The 16,891-nt window shown below is 41.0% G+C and overlaps 1 long non-coding RNA gene across 2 annotated transcripts in view; it reads right to left on the bottom strand.

Moving 5' to 3' along the window:
* Positions 1 to 16,891, bottom strand: part of LOC139069682 (uncharacterized) — a 37,833-nt gene that overhangs the window by 12,827 nt on the left and 8,115 nt on the right. The window contains exon 3 of one of the 2 annotated variants that reach the window (XR_011520375.1): positions 1,409 to 1,506. This is a non-coding gene — a long non-coding RNA (uncharacterized lncRNA). Of the gene's footprint in view, positions 1 to 615; positions 1,507 to 16,891 lie in introns of those variants that run through there. The other variant, XR_011520374.1, reaches the window with a different exon arrangement.

Raw genomic sequence — 16,891 nt, 5'->3', positions numbered from 1 at the left:
CACAACATATTTCAACGGTTCTCGCTGAGTTGCACTGGCTGCCAGTTGCTTCTCGTATTCTCTTATTGGTATTTAGAGCTCTAAATAATCTCGCACCCCTTTACCTAACAAACATTCTTCTACCTTATACCCATCGTTACTCTACGTTCATTTACCAGCAACTCACTGACTATACCACAAGTTTGCTTGCCATCTATGGGTCTTCGGTCCCTCGGGTTACAAGCCCCTCAGCTTTGGAATAAACTCCCATCCTCAATGTGCTTGACCACCTCTGCACAACACTTTCAATCTCTTCTCAAAGCCCACATCATTAGGCAGGTGTGTGGTGAACTCTAGGTGATTTTATCTTTATATGTGATGGTCCGTGCTAAATTATATTATTTTTGCATTGTTCTACTGATGCTATTGTTATGCTAATTTTTATTGACACTTTAATTTTGCACTGCTTTTAATTCTGTTGTTCAGCAACCTTATGGGTCTGAAAGTATTATTATTGTTATCACCATTTAAGTTTAATTCGAGTTTATGAATCAAAGCCAGTTTTTGTGTTACAAGTAGGCTGGTAGCCTTTCAGGAAACCGTGTTGGAGAATTGTGTTCGTTATCATTGAATAAAGACTCAAAGAGGCGAATCAGAAAAACAACAATTTCATTTCCTGTTGGAAAATTGTGGAGCTTTTCTTAGACAGCCCGTGTGCACGGAGAGCCTGCAGGAGGCCCATTCATGCTCTAGAGTTCAGATGGACTAGAGTCAGAACACACACACACACACACACACACACACACACACACACACACACACACAGTAGAATAAAGGAGCAGCTGGGAGGATTTCCCATTTCTTCTATATCAGGATTCCATTCAAAGCTCCAACTCTGAACAGAATGGAGGTTTCATTGGAGTCATTCATCTCAGTGATCTGCTCACAGTCAACCATATCTGTCATACATGGCTGGACCTGAGAGGTCCACACTGAGAGGCTAGACCTGAGAGACTGGACGGGGGGTCCGGACACAGCTAAGGCAAGTCTGAGCATCAGAGCCTTCTGCTGCTCTCCCAGCAGCTGTTTGTCTGAGGCAGACTTCCTGTCCGACTCCTGCTTGTGTGATCTATAAAGGCAGTGAGCATGTAGAAAGGAACCGGAGGGCTTGAGTTCAGATGTGCTGCTGCTGCAGGGACAGAAGCAACTGTCCTCCTCTGACTTCTGGTCTGTGACCTGACGGGAGCCCTGCAGGAAGAGCTCTGAGCATGTCTTTCAACAGGTCTTGTTATTGTGTTTGGAGATGTCCAGTCAGGCAGGCTAATATAATTAAACCAGCAGGAGTGATAAAAAATGATCAGAATGTATTGACTCTAACACAACTCCGATTGCTCAGGAGGTGCGGGCACTGGTGACACTTCCCACATACCTCTTCAGAGTAAGAAGAAAACCTGTGAGGTGCCACATGCTGTACTTCTCAGCCATCTCCACCAGCTCATCCTGAAAGGTGCGAAGAATGTCTCCACCCTGCTGGAGAAAGTCACAATAAGTTCCTTAGTCTGACTGTAATCGTTCTCACCCATCTCCTGTCCCTCATGTTCTCACGTTCAGCCCTAAACAGTGTCTGACTATCCTCGGGTTAACATTGATGCATGTCTCACGATGGTACCTCAGATTAGCTGTCTTGTTTCTTCCAACTATGCCGTTTAATAGGTCTAAAATCGATCCACACTTAGAATCTGTCCTTCATGCTTTTATCACTTCCCGCTTGGATTGTGCATATGCTATCCTCTTTGGTGTCCCAGCTTCACCTCTAAATCAACTCCAGGTGGTTCAGAACACTGCAGCCAGGTTCTTAACCAACACTAACAGGTGTTCTCACATCACTCCCGTTCTGAAACATCTACACTGGTTACCTTTAGACGTGTGTGTCAAGTTCAAGATCCTAACCTTTGTCTTTAAGATTTTAAACAGCTCTGCCCCAGGATCTCTCTCTGATTTGAGTAATCCCTACGTACCAAACCGGGCTGTGAGGTCAGCTGACCGTCTGCTGCTCTGTGTACCACCAGTGAGATTTAAATCGTGGGGTGAGCGGGCTTTTATGGATGCTGCCCCCACTCTATGGAATGCACTCCCACTCCCAATCAGGCAGGCTCCATCCCTCTCTCATTTAAACTCAGTTTTAAAGACTTATTTTTATGATCTGGCTTTCTCCCATGTTGATGTTTTCTTGTTTTCTTGTGTTGTGTTTTATTGCTGTTCTTGCTGTTTGACTTACGGTGTTTTCATCCTTGTACTTGTTCAGCATTTGGTCAGCTGACATGCTGAGTTTTAAATGTGCTTCATAAATAAATGGTATGGTATGGTATTAGCGCTTACACATTAGCGTCGGTACGGCCCCAAAAGGTATGGATCGGCATTGGAATTTGGTTTCACACCAAGCCCCCACAATGCGGGTGAAAAATTGAAGCAAACCCGGAAATGAAATAAATTGCAGTTCCACCCTCATCCACTGGGGGCTGGTGTCAGAAGCGAGCAAATCCTCATAGACTCCCATGTTAAAAATACCAATTTCACAGGAGAAATAAACATGTTTAGAGCCTGGTACCAAAACATGTTTTTGGTTTAAATGATCTAGTTTACACTCATGACAACTCTGAGGGGGGTGAATTTTTTTCTCAATCTTCTGTTCAAGTGTATTAAAAGCCTAGAATTCTGTATAATTAATGAGCATCAGACCCACGTGACCACAGAGCTAGCTCCGTGGAAAGGCCTCAGTAGAGCCTCGGTCTGACTTGGAAACTGTTCCAGGATTTAGAGTCTCTGTGTGTGTGTTTTCTTTTTTGGATATTATTTGTGCAATTGTTGGACAAAATGACTTGCTGTGGCACTGATTGCAATAATAGAGCATCCAAGGAGTCTCCACTTCATTTTTTACGGTAAGTAAAATTATATTTATGTATTTTAGGTCACTGCCCAGCTGAGCTTAGATTTTAACATGTACTGTTTAACCATGAAATTTAAATGTAACAGGGTAAAACCCAGTGCATTTAACATAATGCTGCACTTTAGAAAATGGGTTGAAATATAACATGTTGGTGGAGCTGGGTTCCAACTATCGGCTTGTGGAGCTCTCGGGAGACCGATGTTTTCCACCCGTTCTCCACTCCCCGCAGCTCGGTCCATCTCTGTCTGATCGCGGCTTCTGTCTGCTGCACGGGCTGCTGGCTTGTGGAGCTCTGGGGTGGAAACCTTTCCACCTGGTTCTCCCCAGCGGCAGCTCTGCGCATCTCCGGCTTGTGGAGCTCTCGGGAGACCTCTGTGTTCCACCCGGTTTTACCCAGTTTACCGGCGTTTCTCTGACTCAGAAGCTCTGGTGTTGTGCACAGTTAACTCCGGCTGTAGCTAGGTTGCTACCTCAGTTAGCTTAGCTCCTACCTCCGTGTTAGCTTTGGGTTAGCTTCAGGTTAGCTTGGAGCTAGTTCGACTGGGTGTCGCCAGTTGATCCCAGCTTTACAGCCCCACCCTCAGCTCCACCTCTCTTCCCTTTTGTGGAATTGTCTGGGCTTGACGGAACCTGTGACACGGTCAAAACGGCGGTGGTGGCCACCTCCCATTTTTCTTCAAAAACATGTTATTGGAGCCTATGGAAACCCATTGTCCAATATTTATATGTCGATGTTTCACACACAGGTCAGATTTACGTTTTCGGTGCCGAGGCGACTCTTTTTCTCAGACCTGCTCCCCAGCAGTCAGCTTGATGCTGAGTCGACCTGATCCACCCACTCACTACCGACTGATTGGCCAGCTGAAGTTCATGTCTTCCTATAGAGGGAGTTGCTGATTGGCGGGTACAATTAGCCAGCAGCAGCTTCCCACATGTGTGATTCATTATCAGTCTGGATACGGTGGAGTAAACATCTTCTCTGACTGCAGCTCAAAACCGCCGCTCCAGCTGCAGCAGCATGAGGACAGACTGCTCACCCACATCTTTGGAGACGCTCGTGTTCCTGAGATGGCTGTGTGAATAAAACCTGATTGCAGGTGTGGGCTGCCCAAACCAAGACTGAACCGGGCCAGCACAGATGTAAAAATGCCATAACAGGAATGGGAATAACAGTGGCATAATTCCTGTTTCTAACCTGGACGGCAGAAAAATGAACCTTTAGGAATCACAAGTTAAGTCTCTTACATCACAGGAGAGTTAAGAGATTTTTTTTCTCGAAGTTCATTTATTTCTAACAGATTTTCCCCGCTCAGTGACGCACCCACTGACAAGCCGACTCTGATCATTGGCAGCTCCATAGTCAGAAACGTGGCATTAGAGACTCCAGCAACCATAGTTAAATGTTTACCTGGGGCCAGAGCGGGCGACATTAAATCTTATCTGAAACTGCTGGCTAAGGATAAGCGTAAATACAGTAAGATTGTTATTCACGCTGGCGGTAACGACACCCAGTTACGCCAATCGGAGGTCACTAAAATTAATGTTGCTTCGGTGTGCAAGTTTGCTAAAACAATGTCGGACTCCGTAATTTTCTCTGGCCCCCTGCCTGATCGGACCAGTGACGACATGTTTAGCCGCATGCTGTCCTTCAACCACTGGTTGTCTAGGTGGTGTCCTGAAAACAACGTGGGCTACATTGATAATTGGAAAACTTTTTGGGGAAAACCTGGTCTGATGCGAAGAGATGGCATCCATCCCTCTTTGGATGGAGCAGCTCTTCTTTCTGGGAACATGGCCAGTTTTATTAGTCCTCCATGACAACCCAGGGTCCAGACCAGGAAGCAGAGTCGTAGTTTAACACACCCCTCTGCAGCTTCTGTACTGTTACCCACCCACTACCCCATAGAGACAGTGTCCTGCCCACGGCCAAAATCACACAGATTAAATATCAGGCTTAATAAAGCAAATCATGGAAATCTCATAAATATTAGAACAAATTCAACTGAGCAGGAAATTAGAAAAATTTAATGTGGGTTATTGAATGTTAGATCCATTATTTCTAAGACTTTGTTAGTTAATGACTTGATTTGTGATAATCAGATTTCTTTGCTCTCTCACAGAATCCTGGCTGCAGCAAGAGGACTATGTCAGTTTAAATGAGTCGACACCATTTAATTATTTAAATCATATTGCTCGAAGTACAGGGTGAGGAGGAGGAGTAGCAACCATTTTTCATTCTGACTTATTAATCAGTCCCTTACCAATTAATAGTTACAGTTCGTTCGAACATTCTTAGTTTTCCTAATCCAGATTGCAAAACTGTAAAACCACTCTTGTTTGTAGTTTTATATCGTCCACCAGGCCCTTACTCTGAGTTTTTGGATCAGATCTCTGACTTTTTATCTGATTTGGTGCTGAATACTGATATGGTCATTGTAGTGGGGGATTTCAATATTCATGTGGACATTGAAAATGATAGCCTCAATGTAGCCTTTAATAATATCCTAGACTCAATTGGTTTTACTCAAAGAAAACATAGTTCCACCCACTCCTGCCATCACGCATTGGACCTTGTGCTGACTTATGGCATAGAGTGTGAGGAAATAACGATCTTTCCACATAATCCAGTCCTCTCGGACCACTTTCTGATAACCTTTGAGTTTTTTATAACTGAGTTCTCGAGACATGAAAGTAAATTTCACTATAGTCGGTCTCTATCTGACAACACTGTTGCATCTTTTAAATCAACTGTTCCATCTTTACTGTCCTGTGCATCTCAGAGGAACGTAGCAGAGGGCAATATTTTCATATCTAGCCCCTCAAAAATTGATGCCTTAGTTCATAATGTTACTTCCTCTTTACGTGTGGCATTAGATGATGTTGCCCCTTTAAAAAAGAAAGTAATTAGGGACAGGAAGTCGGCTCCCTGGTTTAATTCTCATTTACGAGCCTTAAAACAAAACTCTAGAAAATTGGAGAGAACATGGCGCTCTACACACCATGAGGAGGCCTACCTATCCTGGAAAAATAGTCTTATGCTTTATAAAAATAAACTTCAACAAACTAGAACTGCTAATTTCTCAGCGTTAAATGAGGAGAATAAGAATAATCCAAAATTTCTTTTCAGTGCAGTTGCCAAACTTACACAGAATCATAGCTCTGAACCATCTATTTCCTTAGCCCTCAGCAGTAATGACTTCATGGGATTTTTCACAAGTAAAATTAATTCTATTAGAAACAAAATGTTTAGCATCCTCCCTAATGCGATTTCTTCTTCCTCAGTAAGTGAGGCAGCATCCGAGGTAACTGTAGAACCTCGTCTGTGTTTGAACTGTTTTGATCCAGTTGAGCTTTCAGTTATCAAAAATATTAGCTTCATCTAAACCTTCAACTTGCATTTTAGATCCAATCCCAACCAAATTATTTAAAGATGCATTTCCTTTGGTTAATGCCCCATTCTAGATATAATCAATCTATCCTTAGTAAATGGATACGTACCACAGGATTTTAAGGTTGCTATAATCAAACCTTCACTTATGAAGCCTTCTCTGGATCCAGATGACCCAATGAATTATAGACCAATATCTAACCTTCCATTTGTATCCAAAGTCCTGGAGAAAATAGTGGCCATCCAAGTAGGTGACCATTTAAATACTAATGATCTGTTTGAGGAATTTCAGTCTGGTTTTAGAGAGTATCACAGCACTGAAACTGCATTAGTGAAAGTTACAAATTATATTCTCATGGCCTCAGATAAGAATCTTGTGTCTGTTCTAGTCTTGTTAGATCTCAGTGCTGCTTTTGACACAGTTGATCACAATGTTCTTGTAGAAAGGCTTGAACATGTTGTAGGGATCAAAGGAACAGTGCTAAGCTGGTTTAAATCCTACCTGTCTGACAGATTTCATTTTGTAAATGTACATGACAAATCTTCTTCATACTCTAGGGTTACTTGTGGAGTACCACAGGGTTCAGTGCTTGGACCAATTCTTTTTAGTATACATATGCTCCCAATTGGTAAAATCATTAGACATCATCGGATAAACTTCCACAGTTATGCTGACGATACTCAGTTATATGTATCCATTAACCCTGATTAACCTAATCGGTTAGGTAGATTACAGGCTTGTCTTGAGGACATAAAAAATTGGATGACTCTAAACTTATTGCTTTTAAATCAAGACAAGACGGAAGTTCTCATCTTTGGACCAGAAATCCAGAAAAGGAAATTGCTTAGCCAATCGCCTGACCTGAATGGCATTAAATTAGTGTCCAAGAACAAAGTAAGGAACCTTGGTGTTATTTTTGACCAGGACATGTCATTCAAATCCCAGGTAAATCAGGTTTGTAGGATAATCCCAGGTAAATCAGGTTTGTAGGATTTCCTTTTTCCACCTTCGGAATATTGCTAAGATTAGAAGTATCCTTTCCAGGAGTGATGCTGAAAAACTAGTTCATGCATTTATTACATCAAGACTGGATTACTGTAATTCATTACTCTCAGGAAGTCCACAGAATGTAGTTAAAAGTCTTCAGCTTGTCCAAAATGCTGCAGCTAGAGTTCTGATGAGAATTAAAAAGAGAGATCATATCTCTCCTGTCTTAGCTTCCCTACATTGGCTACCTGTTAAATTCAGAATAGATTTTAAGATCCTTCTTCTCACATATAAAGCTCTTAATAATCAAGCTCCATCATACATCAGTGATCCGATAGTTCCACATGTTCCTAACCGAGCACTTCGCTCTCAGACTGCAGGTTTACTGGTGGTTCCCAGAATATCTAAAAATAGGATGGGAGGCAGATCTTTTAGCTATCAGGCTCCTCTCTTGCAGAACCAGCTCCCAGCTTTAGTCCGTGAGGCAGACACCTTGTCTACTTTTAAGACTAGGCTTAAAACATTTTTATTTGATAGGGCCTATGGTTAAAATCTGATGTTGGCTTAGATCTGGACAAGTGGGGGAGTAGAGGATGGTGGAGTGTACAGTCGGTAAAGACGGCTCTCCCTTGCCCTGCCTCCAACATGCCTCCATCTATAAAGGCTAGGTTGTCCAGAGTTATCTCTGTAGTTATGCTGCTATAGGCTTAGACTGCTGGAGGATACACTGACCACTTTTCACACTCTACTACTTTCTTCTACAATCTCCTCTTTAACTGTATTATTTCCTGCTACTTCAGTTATTAACTTTATTTTTTCTCTAAGTGTTTTTCTCCCCAGAGGAAGCTACGGTGATGTTCTGCTGAGCTGTGGTGGCCTCATGGAGGGGGCCATCGTCTAGCGCACTGCTGCTAACCACTTAAACTTTCTCCCTCTCCTGATAATAACTTTTTGATTCCTTGACGTTGGATGTGCTACTGCTAGTTTACCCGTTTAACAATAGATTCACTAGGATAAATACAGTAAAGTTTATCTCTTGCCAAATAGAATATTTACTAAGCAATCACGGTGTAACCATGGACACATTGCTTTGTGTGTGCGTGCGTGCGTGCGTGCGTGTGTGTGTGTGTGTGTGTGTGTGTGTGTGTGTGTGTGTGTGTGTGTGTGTGTGTGTGTGTGTGTGTGTGTGTGTGTGTGTGTGTGTGTGTGTGTGTGTGTGTGTGTGTGTGTGTGTGTCTGCTCTGTCTTCTCGATCCCCAGTGTGTCGTGGTGGGTGGCTGCTTATACTGAGCCAGGATCCTCTGGAGGTTTCTTCCTGTTAAAAGGGAGTTTTCCTCTCCACTGTCGCTATATGCTATATGCTTGCTTAGCATGAGGATTGCTGTAAAGTCACTGACTTGATGCAATTTGCTGGGTTCCTTATATAGGAAACATTTTTTCTGATTGGCTTAAATGAACTGACCTGAATTGGAATGTTTATTATGTGAAGTGCCTTGAGACGACTCTTGTCGTGATTTGGCGCTATATAAATAAAACTGAATTGAATTGAATTGAATTTGTCATTTAAATCATGTTGTTTAAGGACACACACACACACACACACACACAGCACCTGCTATGCTAGAAGCAGCAGCTAGTGAGACACGGTGTGGACTTTATTTCTGTCCTTTTACAGCCAGACAGTAATGGTTTCAATTTACCATGGGCATCACACACATACACACACACACGCACGCACACCAGCTAAAGGCTGATTTCACGGGGGTTCATCCCAAGGAGTGTAAACCCTCCCAGGTCCAGGTGCTGCTTCGCTCCAGTGCTTCATACTGGGATTCAGCTGTGAGTTTCCCCAGTTTGTTTTTATCTCTTCACCCACTAAAAACTTCTCATAAAGACAAAATAAATTACAGGTTATTTTAATGAAGTTTGTCCCACAGCGCCTCCTGCTGACCACTGGCGTTAGTATTTTCCTTCCACTTTGTTTTATAGGGCGATATGATTGACAGTGCAGAGCTCTACTCGTGCTTTTATATCTGTAGTTATTTATTATTCTTATAAAGAACGCTCCAACTCCAGACCGGACGTTCCCATCCGTCATAACAATGTTACGGAATCCTTCGGCTGTGGCTGGATTCGGTCTCGAGTTTGAAAGCTAGACACAGAAATGTACACTGGTTCATGGTGTGTGTGTGTGCGCACGCGTGCGTGCGTGTGTGCGTGTGTGTGTGTGTGTGTGTGCGTGTGCGTGCGTGTGCGTGCGTGTGTGCGTGTGTGTGTGTGTGTGTGTGTGTGTGTGGAATAAGGCTGGTATAATCTCTGTAATGAAGGTTTAGGCCTGAAGGACGAGCTGGATGAATGAAGCCTTGCTGTGTGTGAGCCCGGCCTCCCGACATCTTTAATCCCTGGAATGGAGTGAGGATCATGAAGCCCTCCACTCTGAACCACTCAGCCATATGTCCAATGGAGTAGCTTTTTTCTCAAATGATCATTCACTTCATTTGTGTAACAGCCTCCTCTGTCTCACCCTCTCACCATTTAGTCTTCTTTGTGTTGCTGTAATTGCTGCTTTTTACTGGTGAACACCGGAGAAACGATGAAGAGCAGTCCTACGTGATCAATGAGATGTTTCTGTGTTCGGCTGCTTTTCCTGACAGGGTTAAACTCTTACAATGCGTAGCCTCATTTATGAAGCTGGATGTACAACATTCTCAGCCTGCCCATCTGTCACGGTTTTTCTCACACACATTTCACCAAAACCAGAGATTAGATGTATTCAGGCGTTTAAAGACAATAAAATCATCACAGAAGAAGAATATCAGACCTTCAACTCAGGCGACACACAAAGTTGGTTTCAAATGATGTGAAAATAAATTAACAAATGTATTATTAAAACTGCTCTGATTTATGAAGCAAAAATAACCTGTTAACTTTCCTGTGGCCAAAATTAAAACAAAGAAAAAAAAGCAATCAATAAATAAATGTATCCTCTGAAAAGTGAAGATTAGATAAACAAAAATGTTTCTACATCAAACTAAAGTTAGTCCAAAATAAAAAGTGATTTTTTATTTTATTTAGCATCTTTTTCTTAAAACAACTAGAAATTTTTGAATACTATTACTATAATATTATATAATTATGTAGAGGGTAAATTTTGTTGCTTTTAAGATTAATATATTACCTTTACTTATGCCCAATAAGCTGTGATATTCTATATAATTATAGAATATCAACCTGATTAGTCTTTGAATGTTTAATCAGAAGACTCTAGGATTCTTTGACTTTTCAGGGATCATGAACACACTTCGTATCAGTTCAGACGGAGTCAGGTTTATAAAAGATAAGAAGTTTATTTTCTAAACAAATTAAAACAAGATAAGTTAACCAAGACGAGTGTGATGGATGAATCTAAGTGGATGGGATGTGATGTATGGTGATTGAACGGTGTGTGTGTTTTTCAGAACCTTGTTTCTAGAAGAACTGAGTTCTGGGTGTGAAAAGGGATTTGGTTTGCATTAAACTATGAAGTTGGTTCTTATCAAAACTGGCATCAGAAGCAATCTGTGTGTCTTCCTCACCCTTTCTTTGGAGACCCTCATCGCGGAGCAGGAGGTCAGGGAGGTCGGATGACCGCTGGGCACCAAGGTTTGGTAGATGAACCGCAGCACTGACTCTCCAGTCCAGAGATGTTTCCGAGTCACAACAGATAGATGAAATCGTTTGCGTCTAGAACGGCAGTTTCTGAACGGCTGAAGGAACGTTTCACTGTGTCAGCTGTAGGCAGCTTTTAGCAGGGTTTTTGACAGCTTATCAAAAAATGCTCTGGGTTAAAGAGGGTTCGCTCCGGATGGCCTGTCCATAGCTTTCTCTAGAACTGACTCCCAGTCAAGTGAGCTCTGTTTTAATATTCTCATATTATGATTTCTTGGCCAACCGGGACGGTTGTTAACAAGCAAACCTCAGAACATCACGCCTTGCGTCAGATACAGGAGTTCTGATTCGTGGAACAGAATGCAGTGTGTCAAGATATTAGCTTAACCTTGTCATCGTCACGTGTCTGAGTGTGTGAGCTGTCAGAAAATAGTGATTCACTTGTTCAACCAACACTACTGATCATAATATCAAAATGTTTCATTTCAACCACAGTAATTTAAGCACAGATTAATAAAAACATTTCATTAGTATTCATGTAACATTTGGTCACTCAACGATGTTATTATTTAATGATTATTTAACTTATGAGTTGTAAAAGTGTTCCTTTTCATGAGAGTGAGCAATCCTGCGGTGTTATCAAAAGAAGGCTCTGTTTGGGAAGACAGGCTGATATCTTGTTCCTCCTGAAATGTCAATAAGGTCTGCAGAACCTTGTGGCTTGTTGGAAGGTAGACTGTAAAATCCACCTTAGTGGGTGGAAATAGGTCTGTAGATGACCGGTGGCCTGTAGGTCAATCTGTAGGTGAAAACTGACCATTGCTGGACGTTACAATTATAATAGTAATATTATAGCAACAGTGTACCATACTAAGTATACTAAAGACCAAAGGTGACAGATCATCTGCTGCTGTGGCCCCCAGACTCTGGAACTCTCTCCCCCTGAGCCTGAGATCACTGGACTCAGTGGTCTCCTTTAAAAAGCAGCTGAAAAGTCACCTGTTCAGGCTTTTGTGTGACCTTCATCACCCTCTCCTTGTTCTGCTCTCCCTATTCCACCTTCCTCAGGATCCACTGATTTCCCTCTTTCCTATTCACTTTCTCTCTCTTTCTTTACATTTTTTAAATCACAACTGTCTATTTTTTGCTCATTTTGAATATATTTTTAATCATTTTCAAAATTATTTTGTATATTTTTACATTTTTTGTTTTTGTGAAGCACCTCGTGATTTTTATCTTGAGAGGTGCTATAGAAATGATACTTTCTTCTTCTTCTTCTATTATTATTATTATATAATAGTGCACTATTACTATTACATTATTATTATATATCCAATTACCTGGTATCCAGAACGAGTAAAGGTATCTCTGTTATTAGAAGATGCAGATATTTATTAAATGAGGAAAATGCTAGACTGGTTTTACAAACTATAGTTTTGGCTCATCTGGAATACCGTGTAGTAGTATGGTCCTCTGCTTCTAAACAAGATGTTCACAAGATCCAGCTGACCCAGAATAGAGCAGCGAGACTTTCCTTAAATTGTTAATAAGGGAAATGATGAGATGATGCATAATAAAGTACTATGGCTACCGCTAGAACAGAGAATGGCCAGTAGACTAGCAGGACTAAAGAACCGCTCTGCTTGTATTCTTAAATGACTCTGGCACAAGAGAGACATGAGTATACTAGACATTCATCTTTGAATAATTATGCATTTCCAAAAACTAATATATTAAAGAAATCAGTGATGTACAGAGCCGTTTCTATATGGAATAAACCACCCTTATATTTAAAGGAGATACATAAAGAGTATTCTTTTAAAAAACAATTAAGATTGGCACTTTTTCAGAAGAAAATCTCTACTTAAATGTGAGTGGTTATTATGGATTAGTTAAGACAGCATATGATATAGTTTAAAAACCTTAATGTACTAATAATGTTTTAATGATGGTTTGTAGTAATGTTTAATGTTTATTTGATGATTTTAATGTCTAAATGTTTCAATGATTGATGCTATATTATTGTAAATGTAATGTATATGGATTGTATGGTGTGGACCCCAGGAAGAATAGTTGTTATGGTAACAACTAATGGGGATCCTGACAAAATCAATAAATTATATAACTATCATTACTATTATTACTGTATTATAATATAAAATAATAATAATAATAATAATAATAATAATAATAATAATAATGATAATAATAATAGTTGTAATAGTATACTATTACTATTATATTATATAATAATAATAATAGTAATGACAATTATATATATAATATAATATAATAATAGTATACTATTGTATTATTACTATTATTACTATTATTATTATTATTAATGTTACTATTATTATTATTATTATTACTGTATTATAATATAAAATAATAATAGTAGTAGTAGTAATAGTAAACTATTACTATTATATTATTATTTAATAATAAAAATTATATAAATAATAATGATAATTATATAATAATAAAATATAATATAAAATTATATAATATAATAATAGTTTACTATTGTATTATTATTATTATTATTATTATTATTATTACTGTTAATCAGGATTTTAAAACAAACTTTAAAATGAGAAAGACTCAATATGCTTATTGACAACTAGATGTCTTCTGGTGACTAAATGACCTTCACTTGTAGTGCCTGTCTGAGTCGGAGGACTCCGAGGTGCTTTACCCTACATTCATCCATTCACACACTGATGGTGATGAGCTCCATCGTAGCCACAGCAGGAACACACTGGCAGAAGCCATCACCCAATGTTCTCTGATGAAACTGCAATCTGTAAACTGTAATCTAACTGTAGTCTGTTGTTGAGAGTGTAATCTCTTCAGCCATCGTCTGTTGGGGTAGCAGCATCAGAAGCAGGGACCTGAAAAGGCTCAACAGCCTAATAACAAAGGCTGGTTCTGTTCTGGGGACGACTGTGGAACCACTGGAGGAGATAATGCAAAGAAGGATTCTCCAGAGAATCAAGAAAATGATGGACAACCCTGAGCATCCTCTTCACAAGACTGTCCGACAACGGAAGAGTGTCTTCAGTCAGAGGCTTCTTCAGTTTGGCTGTAACACTGACCGCTACTGGAGATCCTTCCTGCCAACAGCCATTGTGATATACAACAACTCTTTGATGACTTGATCATTATTATTATTCTGAGCTAATACAGCAATCAGTTTCCCTCTGGGATTAATAAGGTATTTTTGAATTGAATTGAATTGAATTAATCCTGAAGCTGCTGGTTTAGACCAAACAGGCCTGATCCTAACCGAACCGCCTTTATTTCCTAACTATAGCATCTAGCTGCAGTCGTGGACAGACCTGGTGTGGAATAAAACCTGTTCCTTACTAATCTTCATGTGAATAGTAACTACGGAGTAATCTGGGATTTATTTAGCCACTCATGAATCATTAAATTGAGTTTTACATGCAGTGAAATGAAGATTTTAGAGTCAGATGGTGTTTCTTTGTCGTGAAGGTCAAAGCAGAATGACGAGGGAGGATTTACTCAACCCGCTCTAAGAGCTGCAGCCTCCTCTCTCTCCTCTCCTCTCCAGGAGGATGAAGGTTTGATGAAGTTTTTATAGAAATATTTTGAAGTCCCACTAAGCTGCACAGAGCCGGTTCATTATTCCCCTGAAGAGCTGCAGCTCTTTGAAGTTCCACTCTCAATCACCTCCTTCTCCTGCATCCGTGTTTCTGGTGGGAAGAGGAGGAGGAGGAGGAGGAGAAGAAAGCTCTGTCTCTCTCTCTCACTGTATTTAATGGCTCTTATTGTGAAAGCGTCATCTGAGAAGGGCAAAGGTCGCCTCTGAGGAGGAGGAGGAGTGAAAGGGTGATTCTTCAAGTTTTAATGAACATGAACAGAAGACCCTCATCAGCTCCTCAGAGCTCCGGACCAGAGGAGCAGAAGAGAGGCTGTTTACAGATACATCTATTAGCAGTTCTCATTAATCAATTAACTCATTCATGGATAATGAAAAGACTAATTAACTCCTGGTTAAAGGCCACGGAGAGGAGAGTCAGGCCGAGTGTGCTTTTATTCTGAAAGGAACTCAGAACGAGTGAAATCTATCTCCAGTTTCAACATCGTTCACAGAAAAGCTGTTGTCCTAACCCGAACCTCAAAGATGACTAAAAATGTTAAAAACAACGTTTTCAGGTAAAAGTTCTGCTGCTGAGAGTTTTAATTCAATTTATGTTTGTTTTTTAAGTTATTTTCTTTTATTGGGATTTCAAATGTTTTTCTGTTTTTAATTCAACACATTTTTAAAGGTTTACTTTTCATTATTTTGCTACTTGTTAGTTTCTAAGATTTTGTTTAATTTATTTCATAACTCTCTTTTTCTACAACGAGTTATTGATGTAATTTTTTCTGCCTGAAAATAAATGTGTTTTTGTTGATGTTTCTTGTATTTTAGGTGTTCAATTTCCCTCTGGGATTAATAAAGTATTTTTGAATTGAATTGAATTGAATTTTTATTTGACTGTTTTTATGGTTATATTATTATTATTATTATCAGTTTAAATTCCTGGGTTTTTAACAGTTCCCGTAGTTCGGAGTGTTTTGCGTTGTTTGTAAAGAAGACACGAACGTTTCTTTTGGTTTGAACTGTTTTTCATCATTAGATGTATTCGGCTTGGTCTGCTGCGGCTGGCGGCCATGCTGCCGGACCGTCGCTGGCTCTTTGTGTGGCGCTCCGACAGGAAGCTGGTGGGAGTTTCAGCCTCCTTTCAGGCAGAAACGATAAAAGGAGCAGTGAGGCGTGGTGGAGGGCAGCGAGCGATCTGCTGTGTCTTCACCTGAGAGCAAACACACATCAAACTAAAAGGCTGCCAAGTGCAGCCGAGGGGGGCAGCGACAATGGCCCCCTGGCTGCATGGTGACCCCTGGGAGTCTATAATACAGAAAAGGGTTAGTCCATCATTTAGAGTCTCTGAACAGACTCACAGGACCGGGACAAATGGGGGCGGTCAGAAGGTGCAGGTGGACCAGGACTCCAGAAACCTCCGAGAAGCATCGGCAGGAGAACTAAGGCTGTGCATCCAAAGGTTTCACACCAAAACCGTTCTTGTTTTTCTCCATCTGAATGTTCCATTGTGTCCGTCAGAGACTGAGATGCTGGTTTGGATCAGGAGAAGAACAAAGCTGAGGAAAGGAAGTGAAGTGTCCATCATAATGTTGTCTCCTCCTGGTGAGGATGAGTGGATGACCAACATCAGACCAAGGACTCAAAGCTTCTGCTCTCCTTTCACCAGCTACACCAGAATCTGGTTTCCTTTGAGGAACTGATGTGAGAGTTTATCAGCTGAGACCAAACCAACGGGACGGGGACTTGTCCACCAAGTCTCATCAGGGAACTTAAAGGTTCTGGTTTCAGGTCTTTTAACACAGTTTCTGTTGTTGTGAGCCGACATTAATAACAATAACACTGGTCAAAGGTCTGTATTTGATAAAGCACCTCCTATGTTTCTACAACCCCCCAAGGTGCTTTACAACACAACCAGTCATTCACTCACACATTCCCACGCTGGTGGTGATGAGCTTTGTAGCCACAACTGCCCTGGAGCGAGCTGATGGAGCTGGCGCCACCGGTCCCTCCGACCACCACCAGCAGGCAGGGTGGGTGAAGGTCCATCCTGACCAGATGCCCGAGCCACCTCAACTGGCTCCTCTCAACATGAAGGAGCAGCAAATCTACTCCAAGCCCCTCCCGGATGACAGAACTTCTCACCCTATCTCTAAGGGAGAGCTCAGACACCCAGCGGAGAAAACTCATTTCAGCCGCTTGTATCCGTGATCTCGTTCTTTCGGTCACTACCCAAAGCTCATGACCATAGGTGAGGGTAGGAACGTAGATCAACCGGTAAATAGAGAGCTTCACCTTCTGACTCAGCTCTCTCTTCACCACGACAGACCG

The sequence above is a fragment of the Nothobranchius furzeri genome, chromosome 4 (genome assembly GCF_043380555.1).
Source record: "Nothobranchius furzeri strain GRZ-AD chromosome 4, NfurGRZ-RIMD1, whole genome shotgun sequence".
In the NCBI taxonomy this organism is placed as follows: domain Eukaryota; kingdom Metazoa; phylum Chordata; class Actinopteri; order Cyprinodontiformes; family Nothobranchiidae; genus Nothobranchius; species Nothobranchius furzeri.
Note: the sequence above shows the minus strand (reverse complement) of the source record. Positions and strands in the feature narration are given on the sequence as shown.